A 14,146-nucleotide genomic window follows, 5' to 3' on the forward strand; every position below is an offset into this window, starting at 1 on the left:
CATGTTTTGTTAATAATGCTTAAGAGGTGTTTTATCTTAAATTTTAACCACAGAGCATAAAGAGAAACAATACATCTTTTATTTTGTGAGTATCTATTTCATTAAATGAATTTTTTTTAAAGTTTTAAAATAATTCTTCTTTTCATAAAACATTCGTGTTGCTAGGCACCAATCTACAGCTTTATGTTTCTTGGGTCATTGGTTATTTTTCCTTTCATTAATATCTTAGTTGAGAAAGCCTTTCTGTTATTTGGCTAATTTCCTCATGCCAAAATCCTAATGTATAAAATCTTTCAAATGTATCTATCTCTACTTTATTTACCTTAAGTAAATAAAGGAATTTAAATAGCCAGGAAAGGCATGGTATCACTTGACTTTCAGTAATTCATAGGTTTAATTCCCACTCAGTGTAAAACATTTTTTCTCTTCCAATGTCTCTGCATGAGAAAAGCATAAGAGCTTTAGACTCCATATTCTTTCAAAACAGGGACTACTTTTGGAAACAAGTACCTGACTTTTCGAAGAGTCTCAGCCATAAAAAGCAATCCTCTGTGGAAATGTCATTGCATTCTCTGCCTCAGGGCGCTAACGTTTAGACTTCCTCTGCTGACTTTTGTTTTTAGATTTGCCCTCAGCTCTGAATCAGCTTTTTCACTCAGGACTGCAGTTACCCGTAATTCAATGGCTATGAAATAGTGATAGATAACACTCATATACTGCTTCTATGTGCTAGGTTTAAATCTAACACTTTAGTTAGGTTAGCTTATTTAATTCCAATGATTATGGTAGGTATATGGAATTATTGTCCTATTCTGCAAGCGAGAAAGCTGAAACATAAAAAAAATGGTATTTTGTTCAAGGTCACATAATCAAATAAATTTTGGAGCTGAGACTAGATCACAGATATTTCTATCCTTCATTACTTATGCTGCCTCTGTGCGTGAGAGATGCATGTATGAAAGTGGGCAAAAGAGGTAACAGCCTGCTATACTTCTACAAGTTTCATAATTGAATTCCAATTGGTTGCATATAAGGCTTTGGAAAAGATAAATAACTTAATGGAAATGTACTGGAGTAGCTAACAGGATTGAAGGAACAGCTAAAAACTGAATCTCAGTGTTCTCTTTGGACTATAACAGCAGGAGTTCAGGGGCCTCTTCTTCCTTCAATGCAGGTGACTCAGTTCCAGTGACCACCAGGTCAATTTGTTTCTCCATTAAAGTTTAAATTCACGAAGAAGTAGTGGATCAACTTGGTCTGGGTCAAGCGAGTACCAGCAGACAGTGGGGTAGAGAAGATAGCACCCTTGAATTATCTGCCATTCTTAGACAAGAGGGAATCGCTATGAGCCAGGCAGCCATCTTACCTGGTTTGTATTCTCCCAATATATAATGCACCTTTTTAAGGCTTATGTTGTATTTTAGAATTTGAACTGAAATAAAATAGCTCAGCTAAACCACATGCACATTAAGACAATTTGCTTCTTCATTTACCCACCCTCTCCTTAATTTTACCTGCTTCTGTTTTAAAATATGGTCCTAGTCACATATTTAAGACAAATTAGATCCATGTAATGTTGACAAAAATAATTAGTTTTGATGATTAAGAATTGAATTAACTTCCAGGTTTCATATAGGTTATACACTGTGTGACTTTTTTTTCTAATTATAAATTAAATTAGGTAAACAAGCTTATTCTCTTTCCTTGTGATTTTTCACAATGGTGAAAAATTGTGTCAAGTTGTTGTCACCAAAGTTGAAAAGTGCACTTATTAGATATTAAGAAAGGGAAACATTCCCATTTACAAAAGCAAGTTTAAAGTTAAGTACATTCTCCTGTAAAGCACTCAGGAATTTTAGGCATTTGCTAATGATTTTAAAGAGATGTACAATAGATCATCTCCAGGGTTGAAAGTTTGCCCTCTGACATTGATGAAAAATTATAGAGGCATCATACTAATGTCACAAGTAATGGAAATCATTTCTAAACTTGGGGGAGGTCAAATGTGGTTTGTAGTAAGTAAACTGCATTTGCTGAATCAAGCTTTCCAATCTAATTAGTCTAAAGGCTCTGGGTATACCTTACGACCTTTGGAACAGTTATCCATTTGAAAAGATCTTTCCCCCTCAACCTCTGTGAACTCTCTTCAGTATATGACAAATTTAATATGTAAAATCTTTCCAGATTCACTTTTTTTTATTAAAGTTCTGGCCAAAAAGATAATACTTAGGGTAGGAAGACTACACATAGCCTGAGAAAGTAGCCTCAGGTTTGAAGATAGCAATATATTTTAAAATTTATTATCTAATGAGCAAAGTAAAGACTAGGTCATGGATCAGGCAATAAAGAGGCTCAAAAATCTTTGTTTTCACTCTCTATAAGCTTTTGAATTTCTGTTCTGCCAAATAATTTTGACCAAACAGACTGCTAAGAACAAATAACACAGATCAGCTATGAGAGATGCCTTTACCTTTTTTCTCTTAGAATATAAAATATCAAATACTTTGAACAAGTGCACATCAAGATTCATCCTAGAAGAACAGTGCAGTTACAGTTTTACTTAAGGCAGAATTATATGAAAATTCTTTGACTACACAAGTTTGGTTGAGTAAAATATTTCAGAACTGCTGTTTAGAAATCTTGAAAGGTGGTCTTGATAATGTTTGAAATAAAGTGATTTTGTGGTAAAAAACCTAATTTGCCATAGCATCGTTGGAAGTATCCACATAAAGAAAGTATATTATTATGTTTGCTTCAAATTGTGTATGTGTGTGTGTGTATGTGTGACCCACATGTGTGACTCACCTTGCTACTGGAGAAAGGAACCAAAACATCAGCTATGGTTATTACTTAGCACTCCCTCTACACATCCTTTTGAAACTTTTTCTTCTTCCTATTATCTGCTATCTTGGTGAATCATTCTATCATCTGTAATGGAACCCAGTTAGAAAGTCTGAATTATTTACTTCTTCTCAAAGACCTCTAAACAAAACTCAGCTTCTGGAAGGTCTTCACCTTTTGGCTATAAAGGAGGAGCTTCTAATGGATTAACCCTCCTGAAACCAATATCTTTGAAATGTGGACAACATATAAAACCAACTGATTGAATCATCAGAGAACAATCAAGGCAATCAGAACTAAGAAGCTAAGATCCCAGAATAAGGGATAGAACTTGGAGGTGAGCTTCAAATTTGGCTCCATTTTCCCCCTAAGACATTTGCCTATTTTGATGCAGACAAAATAAGTTAAAAGTTAAACTGTGGCAAGTTTAACTGGGAAAAGCAGTCAGGATTCAGTATCAATAACCCTGAGGGGGGAAACTGGAGAAAAGTAAACTTGACATTTGTCTTGCAATTTCTCTTTCAAGGTCAACTTCTTAGCTACTCATGATTGAATGGGCAAGACTCCAAAAAACAGGTGGAAAGCAGTTACTGAGAAGCTAAAGAATTAAGCAGAGATTTCAACAGTCACGAGATGTTGAAGACACAGAGATTCCATATTCCATGTTAACAAAAGGAGCAAGTGCTCCAGATTTTCCAGTGAGGTCTTTCAAGATCTCTGAAGACGCCTAAGGCAGCTACGGTAACGCATTGCAACCAAGGAGGGATAGAATTTGCTGCTTATTGATAATATGGAACGATCTCAGTTCCTGTCCATTCTCAAGTCAACTATTTCAATTTTCATTTTCTCTATGGGCCTCTAAAAGCCTTCTAATTATGTTCTCCATTTCTTTACAACTCAGCCATAATTTTATTGTTATTCTTATTGTTTTGTGGAATCAGAAAAGCTACTGAAAAACAAATTGATACTGGAGCATGAATGTTGGGACAAAGACCCTCAAGCAAATTTAGGTAACTTTTTATTTTTTGTTTAACCAAGATGGGGCATAAGGTGACAAAACTACCATTTGCATTTTTGAAATAAGAATCTGGTAACTGTTCTCTGTGATGGAAAAAAATAAATACGTTTTCACCTATGGCTGAGTGTACTTAGAAGTGCACTCAGATTAACACATAACTCTGATGACGCATAGCTTCCACACACAATGTTATGAAGGTTGTGGAGAATTCAGGAACTATAGAGTAGGGTGGCTGCCATTGCTGATTCTGAAAGGTCTGAGGTAAAGCAGTGATAAACTCAAATTCCTCTATTTGTGCAGTACACACAAACTGAAAATCAGGTCTTTTACTGATTATGCTTAAAGAATCTCTGTTATCTTTGAATCATGGTACCAAGATACTGCAAAACCAAAGTTGATGTTAGGAGGATGAGGCTGAGCTCATTTTCAGTTTTATGGGGAATAATTTCACTTTTTCAGGAGGGAGTACTTTTGGTAGTATGAGATATAAATGTGGATGCTGGGCAAGAAGGAGAGGGCTATAGTGAATCTTTGTAATAGCACCTTGATTTCTGTTTGGAGATATTATCTACCCCTCAATAGTGTGTAGTGTTGGTGGAAAGGTACTTCCTATACGAAGTGTAGGAAGATAAAAGAGACAGATGCTTCCTCCACTACTCTACTACTGCCATGGAGAGGCTGCGTGACCTATGTTTGACCAATTGGATACTCTATTCTGGGACATCAGCCCTTGAGTGAGTGAAGAACGGATAAAGGGAATTACTGGAGGTCATGCACTGTAAAGTAGGAGTGGCAGAGCAATGTCAGCAGACCATTCTGAAAATGTAAAGATTATCTCTTTCTGATTTCTCACAGCCCATTTGCCATTGGCTCTTTCTGTTTCCAATCTTCGTGGCCCTTCAACTCCTTCAATCTGAGAGGATGAGGATCCGAAAGTCTTTTATTAAATTTCTTTTTTTTTATGCTTTCTTTTTGGTGAGGAAGATTCACCCTAAGCTAACATCTGTTGCCAATCTTCCCCTCTTTTTCTTTTCTCCCCAAAGCCCCATTACACAGTTGTATATCCAGTTGTAAATCCTTCCAGTTCTTCTATGTGGGATGCCGCCGCAGCATGGCTTGATGAGTGGTGTGTAGATCCACGCCCTGGATCCCAACCAGTGAACTCCCGGCTGCCAAAGGGGAGCACGTGAACTTAACCACCACGCCACTGGGCTCGCCCTATTAAATTTCTTTTTGCTCAGTCAGAAGTAGTTTTTATTGCTTATGTCCAAGAACTCCATGTTTCATGGAGTTATGGGGATAATCATGTGAAATAATACACTTAAAATTTTTAGCATAATAACTGACATGCAAAAACTGCTGGATAAGTGTGTGTTATCAATTTTTATAATAAATAGAATAGCAGATATGACAATCAGAATTTTCTCATGTTCAACAAAATGTATATTTCACATGGTAGAAATTTAAATCATTATCTTTAACCCCAATTAAAATTCCAAGGTATACATAGTACCTAGTTCAAGAAGTCTAAGTTGATTTAGTATCTTAGTGCCTTTTCCATTGCCCAAGAAACCTTTTAAAAATTGGCACTAGACCAGAACGATATGGGCCTAAAAGCTTGTAGGGACGTGAGAGAATACAACCTATCCTTAGGTAACTGACAGCTGTGTGTCCTGATTGAACCATCTTCACTTAGATTCTCTGCTGAAGACCACACTTGCCTCCATCTTTCTAGTCTAAACCTAAAAGGCACATATGGCGGATTAACTTTCTTGTAAACCACATGAATTGAGTCATTTGGAAACACTTTAAAGATAGTTTGAGTTCCTCTTTTGCTCACTAGTGCATCTTCCCTTTAGATATGTCTCAGCATGTCAGAAACAAAGTTGAGCAGTTCTATTTCTCAGTGTCCCTGGGAGAGAAGGACTTTCCAGCAGAATATCTAGTTTAGCATATTCTGGAGGCCAGTGGTTTAAAAATATCACGTCCATTTTGATTAAGTATAGTTTCATATGTTTTTGATAGCATTTCCAATGCATGTCTTATTTTTTATTAATGAGATTATAGTTTTCTGAAAAGTGGGAACCATCGTTTATATTATTAGATGAAAACCCCCATCTTCCAAAGAATTTATAGTTTTCCAACTAAAGCCCAAATTCCTAGTACCTTCTCTGGGCCCTGCCAAGTCTTTGTCTTTCTGTTAAAGGAGAGGAATTACACTATTGCAGAATGGAGTGTAGGTAGAGAAAAGAAAACCTGTGGGCTTAGCAAATAAATCATAGTCTCTCATCTGAACCATTTGGTGTACTAATGAGACATCTATATAAACCAACCCTTAAGAGTAGTAAGTACAAAATACAGTCATGCTAAGCGTTACTAAGAACAAAGGAAAGTTAATCAGTTCTCCTGGGAGGAAGTTTGAAGGAAAAGCCTTTCCAGAGAGTTGAGGTTTCAGTTGCACCTTGAAAATTAGTAAGTGATTGCTTAGACAAGGGCATTTCCAAGTGTTACAGCAGCATTGTAAACGGGATATGGTCCTAAAAGTGAATAGATTGTTTGGAAATTGAACTTGTCAAGTGTGGTGAAAGCGGTCAGGGTTCAATGCTGGGGCAGGGCGTGATGTCGGATAAAGATGATGAAATAAGTTGAGAGGACTCTTAAGCCATGGTAGAGAACTTAGGCTTGCTTTACAGGTGAGTTGTAAAACTGAAAGTAGCACCGTTCTCCTTGTTCTGGAATTGCACAATGAAGCAGCCCTGCTTCAGATATTGAGAACTTATTTGAGAAGATTAAAGCAGAGAATAACACAATTAAATTTGTGTCTTGGAAAGATGACTCTGGCCAGAAAATGGATAAGTGGGTTAGACAGTGTTGTCTAACAAAAATAGGATGCAACCCACATATGTACTTCAAATTTTTTTAACGTGGAAAAAAACAGGTAAAATTAATTTTAATGTTTTATTTATTTATTTATTTTTTTGAGGAAGATTAGCCCTGAGCTAACTACTGCTAATCCTCCTCTTTTTGCTGAGGAAGACTGGCCCTGAGCTAATATCCATGCCCATCTTCTTCTACTTTATATGTGGGATGCCTACCACAGCATTGCTTTTGCCAAGCGGTGCCATGTCCACACCCGGGATCCAAACTGGCGAAACTCAGACCGCCGAGAAGCAGAACGTGCGAACTTAACTGCTGCGCCACCAGGCCAGCCCCTTAATGTTTTATTTAACCCAATATACCCCAAATGTTATGACTTTGATATGTAATCAATATAAGCCTTATTAATGTGATATTTTATATTCTTCTTTCCATATTATGTCTTCAAAATCTGGTGTGTGTATTTTACACTTCCAATACAATTGAACTTGGACTAGCCATGCAATTTCAAGTGCTCAATAGCCACATGTGGTTAGTGGTTTTTGCACTGGATAATGAAGGAAACAAGATTAAAGACTTAGAGATGAATTGATACAAGTTTTTAATAGAATAGATGACTGGTGAGGGTTAAAACTAGGCGGGTAGCAGTGAGAATAGTGAGAGGTGAACCAAGAGATATTTAAAAAATGGAATCAACAGAACATGGTAATGGATTGAATACTGTGGGTGAAGAAGAGGAAAAAATAAAATATCTTAGGTTTTACTTTGGTTGACTGCTACAGAGGATTATGTTGGGCAGGAAAGATAATGAATTTGGTTTTATATACTAACTTGAAGACAAATTAGATATTTGCAAATAATATACGAATCACAGGAGCGAAGATTTTGGAGCTATGGACGTGAAAGTTGAAGTTAATCCATATGAACAGACGAAGTCATTCAGTGAACTAGAGGCGAACGAGGACGGATCCCTCAGGAACACCAGTATATCTAGTATTTAATCATATTCCAATAGAGGGAAGAGCAAACAAAAGAGACAAAGAAATAATTGTCTGAGATACAGACTGAGAAACAGAAGGGAAAGTACTTAAAGGAAGAAGAAATTTTATAGAAGGAAATGGAGTATCAGCAAGGTTCAATGAAACAGAGTTAGAACTAAAAAGGGGAAATAAAGTTTGGTAATTAGATCATTAGTTGCATTTTCAAAAACCACTTCTATACTTATGATTTCTATGTCCATATTTCCACAGAAAGTGCAAGAACTGACATTACTGAGTCTCTAGGATACATAAAGAAGTAAGTTAGACCCTCCAAATATCTTATCACATTTAACCTTCCCCCAAAGTCAGAGAGGGCATTGCCAGTCACTTTAATGGTGCTACTTGGTGAATTCAAGTGGCCTGCAAAGGTCATACTCCCATTCAATGGCAAAGCTGGGATGGATCCAAGTTCTGTCCTCAAAATCTGGTGTTTTTCCTGCTACGTCATGCTGCGTTTCCCAAATTCCTGCTGAATTTCAGTCTCACAATTGCCTTCTCTGCTACGAAAATCTTTTATATCTTATTCTCTGAAGAAAGTCGGAGCAAGAGAAGCTGGGGGAAATAAGATTGCTAGGGAATGGGACCCTTAATATTGAGCAGAGCACCAAAGGTTAGGGAAAATACATCTCTCTAGCATCAAGCCCCGGGTTTCTTTTTCTCTGCTCTTACATTTGGAATGCAGCAGGCAAGGCTGCACTTTCTAGCTTTCTTGAGGTCACCATGGTCTGCTAGTGCGATCCTCTTGAATAATGTATGTTTGGCCCCGAAAATGACCTTATCTGTTGGTTAGCATCTTTTATACGGGAAAGTTTGTAGAATTCAAGTCCAACTGAAGAGTTTTTTGATAAACACTTGCTTTTCATTTTTATTTACGAATGACATTTTCAGTTCATGCATCATAATTTTAATTTTAATAATAAGAATTGTGGAAATATTATCAACACGAGTCTATGTATCTGACGTAGTGTTTCAATATTTTGAATTGCATCGAGTAATTTAGTCTTCAATTTTTCAAAACGTGTGTGTAAATATTTAATGTAATGTTAGAGTTTGTTGTCCCTGCCCAAGAAAGATCAGGGTTCCCTGCCAGCTAAGGCCACATCTGACCTAGGCTTCTGATGTCAGGAAGATAGAAGTTTCAATTGCATTATTAACTTAATTTGGAGATGGCTCTTAAAGAGGATTTTGAGAAAGACAACATGAGCTATGTTAGCAATCCTAAGTAAATGTCTATGGGAAATTGCATAATTATAGATTATATGGTTTTATATTGCTGAAGAAAAGAAAGAGATTATGACATTCCACTGAAGATATGGACGGATGCAGTAAATTACATTCCCAGACACTGAAATTAAATTCCTCTTTTGTGTATATCCTTCCATGCCCCTCCCGCCTTACCACTGCCCCTCGTCTCTACCATTAGATATGATCTTTGCCTATTCTTCTGAATAGGAAATATTGAGAGAATTTTATAATTATGTTATGGCATTAATCATATTCAGTCTTTCATTGAAGGGCTTGATGTTCTCTTACTTTTGTGCTGTAATGGATTAAAATCCCAGAAAACTAAACCCATTTTCTGTTTTTTATGAGACGTACTGTGGCACCTAGCTTCTGACTCACACACTCCTTGGGTGCTTGATAAATACTTTTGTTTGTTTTTTGAATAAAGGTATAATTTAATGTTGTCCTTTTGGGGAAGCATAGCAAGATTAAGGAGTATTGAGAAGTATCTCCCTGCTTACATACATTACTTGTATCCCAATTTCTTGCCTTGTCCCAGTTCCCATCATTTTCCCTCTTATGCTTGGTTCTCTCTTATAATCTGACCACACTGTGTCTGAATCTCTCTGTGCTTTGTCTCTTTGCCTTTGCCCGTGTTGTTCCTGCTTCCTGGAATATCTTGATGTGTGCGTGGGGTGTGTATGTATGTGTCCACATGCATGAATGCAGAGGTGGGGGGAGACGGTAATATGAAGCAAAAAAGTTATTTTTTCTAAGTAATAATAGCTAACAGTTACATAATCCTACCTCTATTCTTGATGCTATTCTAAATGTTTTAAAATATGAATTTATTTCATCCCCAAACAAACTTATGGCTTAGCTACTGCTTTAATTTCCACTTTTTAGGTAAAAAACCTGGAGAGTGGAGAGGTCAATTAATTTGCCCAAAGTCATACAACCTGAAGGGGCAGTATGCAAGGGAGCACCTGCAACAGAGTTGAACCCTGGCAGAAGGCTTGTGGCCGCTTACACTACTCGGCCCCGTGATACTGAGTCATCCTGGCTAGGATGAACCCTCTTTATCCCATATAAAAAAAAACCCATCATTTTATCCATATTCTATTTCTTTTCCAGACTTAATCATATTCCAAAATAAAATCCTCTAAGTTTTTAATACAGTTTTTACCAGGCCTGATAAAATATCTTAGCTTTCATTTCTGATTGAATAGTACAATGAACAAAAAAGACATATATGTGTAAGTGAAAATTAACTGGTAAATAAACCTGCTAACATATTTTCAGGCAATTTGTTTATTGGTGTATTATTTTTTTAGAAAATTTTTCCTAAAACGCCCAATAAAGAAATTTTATATGTGTAGCCTTAACATTTATCAACAACTTTAATATTTCAAAATGATTTATCTTTTTTTTAAAAAAGATTTATAACAATGCACATGAGAATTTTTGTATGTATTAAGGACATAAACTTGGGGCCAGCCCTGTGGTGCAGTGGTTAAATTTGCATGTTCTGCTTTGGTGGCCCGGGTTTCACCGGTTTGGATCCTGGGTGCCAACTTATGCACCACTTGTCAAGCCATGCTGTGGCAGGCATCCCACATATAAAGTAGAGAAAGTTGTGCATGGATGTTAGCTCAGGGCCAGTGTTCCTCAGCAAAAAAAAAAAAAAAAAAAAAAAAAAAAAGGAGAATTGGCGGCTAATGTTAGCTCAGAGCTAATCTTCCTCAAAAAAAAGAGCACAAACTATTTGGTTAATATTTCCATAAGGGATTTCCTTAAACCATTGGAAAATCCTCATAAGAATTGGTCATTGAATGGCCAATAAAATATGAAAAGTTAACAGGTGTCTAGTTTAATTTATCTTATAGGCAAGCAAGCTGTTTTAGTAGAATTATAAATTTTATTTAGCTCATAGAGATAATCAGGAAAAATACTTTGAAATATTTTATTCTAGCCATGAAAACCAATTTTGTCATTTTAAAGATGCCAATGACAGCATTTTTATTATGTTTTCAACAACCTCATTGAGTGTTTTTCGTTTAAAACTAATTTCTATTTGAACCTTTCTTTTTATTTTCTTTTCTCTTAGAATTCTCAAAAATATCTTGAGCAAACCCAGTCTATATCTTTCTGGGCTTTGCAACTTTCTTAATGTTTAAATACATCTTTTATATCTGTAAAATGCACACAACATCCTATCCCTCTTTTTCTGTTAATAATGATAATGATGATACAATATAAATAGATTAATTCCTGTTTGGTGGTTGAGGCATGTCTTAATCACTCCTCCACACCACCTGGTTTGCTAATTCTGCTTCATCATCATATTTAGATTTTTGTTTTAATAACTTTCCTAGAAGCCACAATCTGAGATAAGTTTTTTCAATTGAGAATAAGATGGGGATATAAAACTTCAGAAACATGAGTTCTAGCTCAATTATTGTGATTATTTATTTTCATAAGATTAATTTTCCTTAATTCTCCTGTTAAGCTTTCCTGTAATTAATTTTTCACTGACCCTCAAGGGATCTCGTCTCTTTCTTACTAAAAAACCTTTTAAATACCAATTTCCTCCAATATTCTAATTAAAATGTTCACACTCCTTAATAGAGACTCCATTTCCTGGATCTCAATTTTCTGTCTAGCCCCTGCTCCCATCATTTCCCTCTTGCACTTGATTCTTGGGCAGAACTGAACTACGTTTTCTCTGAAAATGACTGATCTCTTTGACTTTGCACATATTGTTCCTACTTCCCAGAATACCTCGGTTCATCTTCTTGTCCTATTAATCTCCTATTTATTCTTTAAAGTTCGTGTCAAATGACACCTCTTCAAGAAACCCACTGCTAACTTTCTTAGACATAGTTGGTCACTCTGCTCTGTTAACAGCTATATCTTGTGTAAACTTCTTAATTAATTTTAGAAATTAACACCTACTAAACAGTGAACTCATTGCAGTAAGGATCATATTTTATTCATTTTAAGTCTTTGGGGGTTAATAGAGTATCTGGTACACCTTCATCACTGTAGTGATAATATTTCCAATTTAATAGTATTTCCTATGGGTCAGGAAATACACTATACCCTTTAAATGATAGATTTCATTTAACAGAGGATCCCTATGAAGTGGAAATTACTGTCACTCCAAATTTACTGACAAAAAAAATGAGTCATAAATGCGGACTGACTTGCCTAAGGTCACTTTATGGTAAACAGTGGAGGCATGATTTAAACCCAGATCATCTGGCTCTTGAGAGAACCTCTTCTTTACTCACCATGTCATGAGACACACCAAAAAAACCTCTGGGATATTGGCTTGCTAGAAACCAACCCAAAATCTAGTACGTCAAATATTACTGAACTTATTGAAGAGATATCAAGAACAAAGACTATAAGATTGTCAGTGAAAAAGAAAACAGTTGGGGTTTTGTTGTTTCCATACAAATCTCTTGACATGGACAATTATTTGGTTTCCCTAGAAATTATTTAAACTCAATGCTGGGATAGGGAATGAATATTGCTGAGCTTGTTCTTAAGGCAAAAGAAAGGCCTTTGGAGTTTGACAGAACTATTTGCACTTAGCTCTGCAACTTAGGGCTTATTTTGACCTCGAATGCATTGTAGTGACAACGCCTGTTTCAAATGCTCACACATTCAGTCTCCACCAAGCATCTAGGAGCCCAGCACCCACCATTCTAAGTGCCCAGACAGGCACTTTCACCCCTGACAGTAATCAGAGAAATTAATCCTCTTCTTAGGTCAAGGAAATTTTGGAGGTCGAGATGCATTATTTCCCTAAAATCCTTTTTTGTTTATCAATCTTAATATCTTTCCATTCTTACTTTCTTGTAATACTTATGGGAGTTGCAAATGGCAGCAATCAATTCTTATGGTTTCCTGTAGCCTGAAATGTAGTTTCTATTACCACCCTCTTTTTTGTTGATAGCAATAGGAGGAACAATTTTATAAAATGTTTGTACGGAATAATGAATAAGTGGCCAGGAGTCATTGTGAGTAAGAGCCGCCCATTCTGCAGATTCTATACGTTTGTCCCAAACCAAGAAACTGTTGGAGCAGTCAAAGTGTGGGATTATTGGCCTCCATTTGTCGTCATAATCATGTCCATCAAATGGCTGGAATTTATGGCAGAGGTGAGACAGTGAGGATCAAAAGCAATCAGAAACTGGGACTCGTGATATTCCTGCTGTAATGAACGGCTTTATTAAATATAATAAACATATTTTTGTTTAAGTAGTAAGTGGCTCAGATTTTTGTAGATAAAACTAAGAGGAATATTCAAATTTTAATGACTAGAGGAAATACTGTACAAATATTAAGATTTATACTGATCTGTTAACTGAGGCTTCGAAAAGAAGACAATGTGAGTATTTAATCTCCTTGAGACTTAGATTCATGATCTTTATAATTGTTCTAAAAAAATTGTTTTAATTTTTTTTAAAAACAATCTACTAAAGTTGATTTCTCAAAGTTTATGTGCTGAAGTTTATAGTGGATGACAGCTCTTTCTGTAAAGGCATTAAAAATTATATTTACCATCAGAAAGCATTAATGAGGTTTTCTTTTGAGTAAATTCTTGTCTGATCTGTTTTTATTGCATATTAATGAAATTTTCTGTTAAAACATATAACTATTGGCGTATATGTTATATAAGTTATATGTGAAAATATATAACTATGGCTATTAGAGCCTCTAGGACTTAATAGATCCAAAACTTTGAAAATAAATGTTGTAGGTAGGAGGAAGGAAAATAATTCCCAGTATGGAGATATGGTGAGCTACTCAAATGCAAATTATAATATTAAAAAAAAATATGGCCAGTTAATTCAGCAACATTTTTCTTTTTTAAAAATTTTGTGTGGTAAGAACATTTAACATGAGCTGTATCTTCTTAACAGATTTTTAAGTATATGATGGCTAGGTTGTGGAAACAACTCAAGTGTCCATTGACAGATAAATTAATAAAAAAAGGTAGCATATACATACAATGGAATATTATTAAGCCATAAAAGAGAAAGAAATCTTGCAGTATGCAACACTGTGGATGAAACTGGAGGGCCTTATGCTAAGTGAAATAAACCAATCACAGAAGGACAAATTCTAGGCAATG

This window comes from Equus asinus, chromosome 12, assembly GCF_041296235.1.
Source record: "Equus asinus isolate D_3611 breed Donkey chromosome 12, EquAss-T2T_v2, whole genome shotgun sequence".
NCBI classification, from domain to species: domain Eukaryota; kingdom Metazoa; phylum Chordata; class Mammalia; order Perissodactyla; family Equidae; genus Equus; species Equus asinus.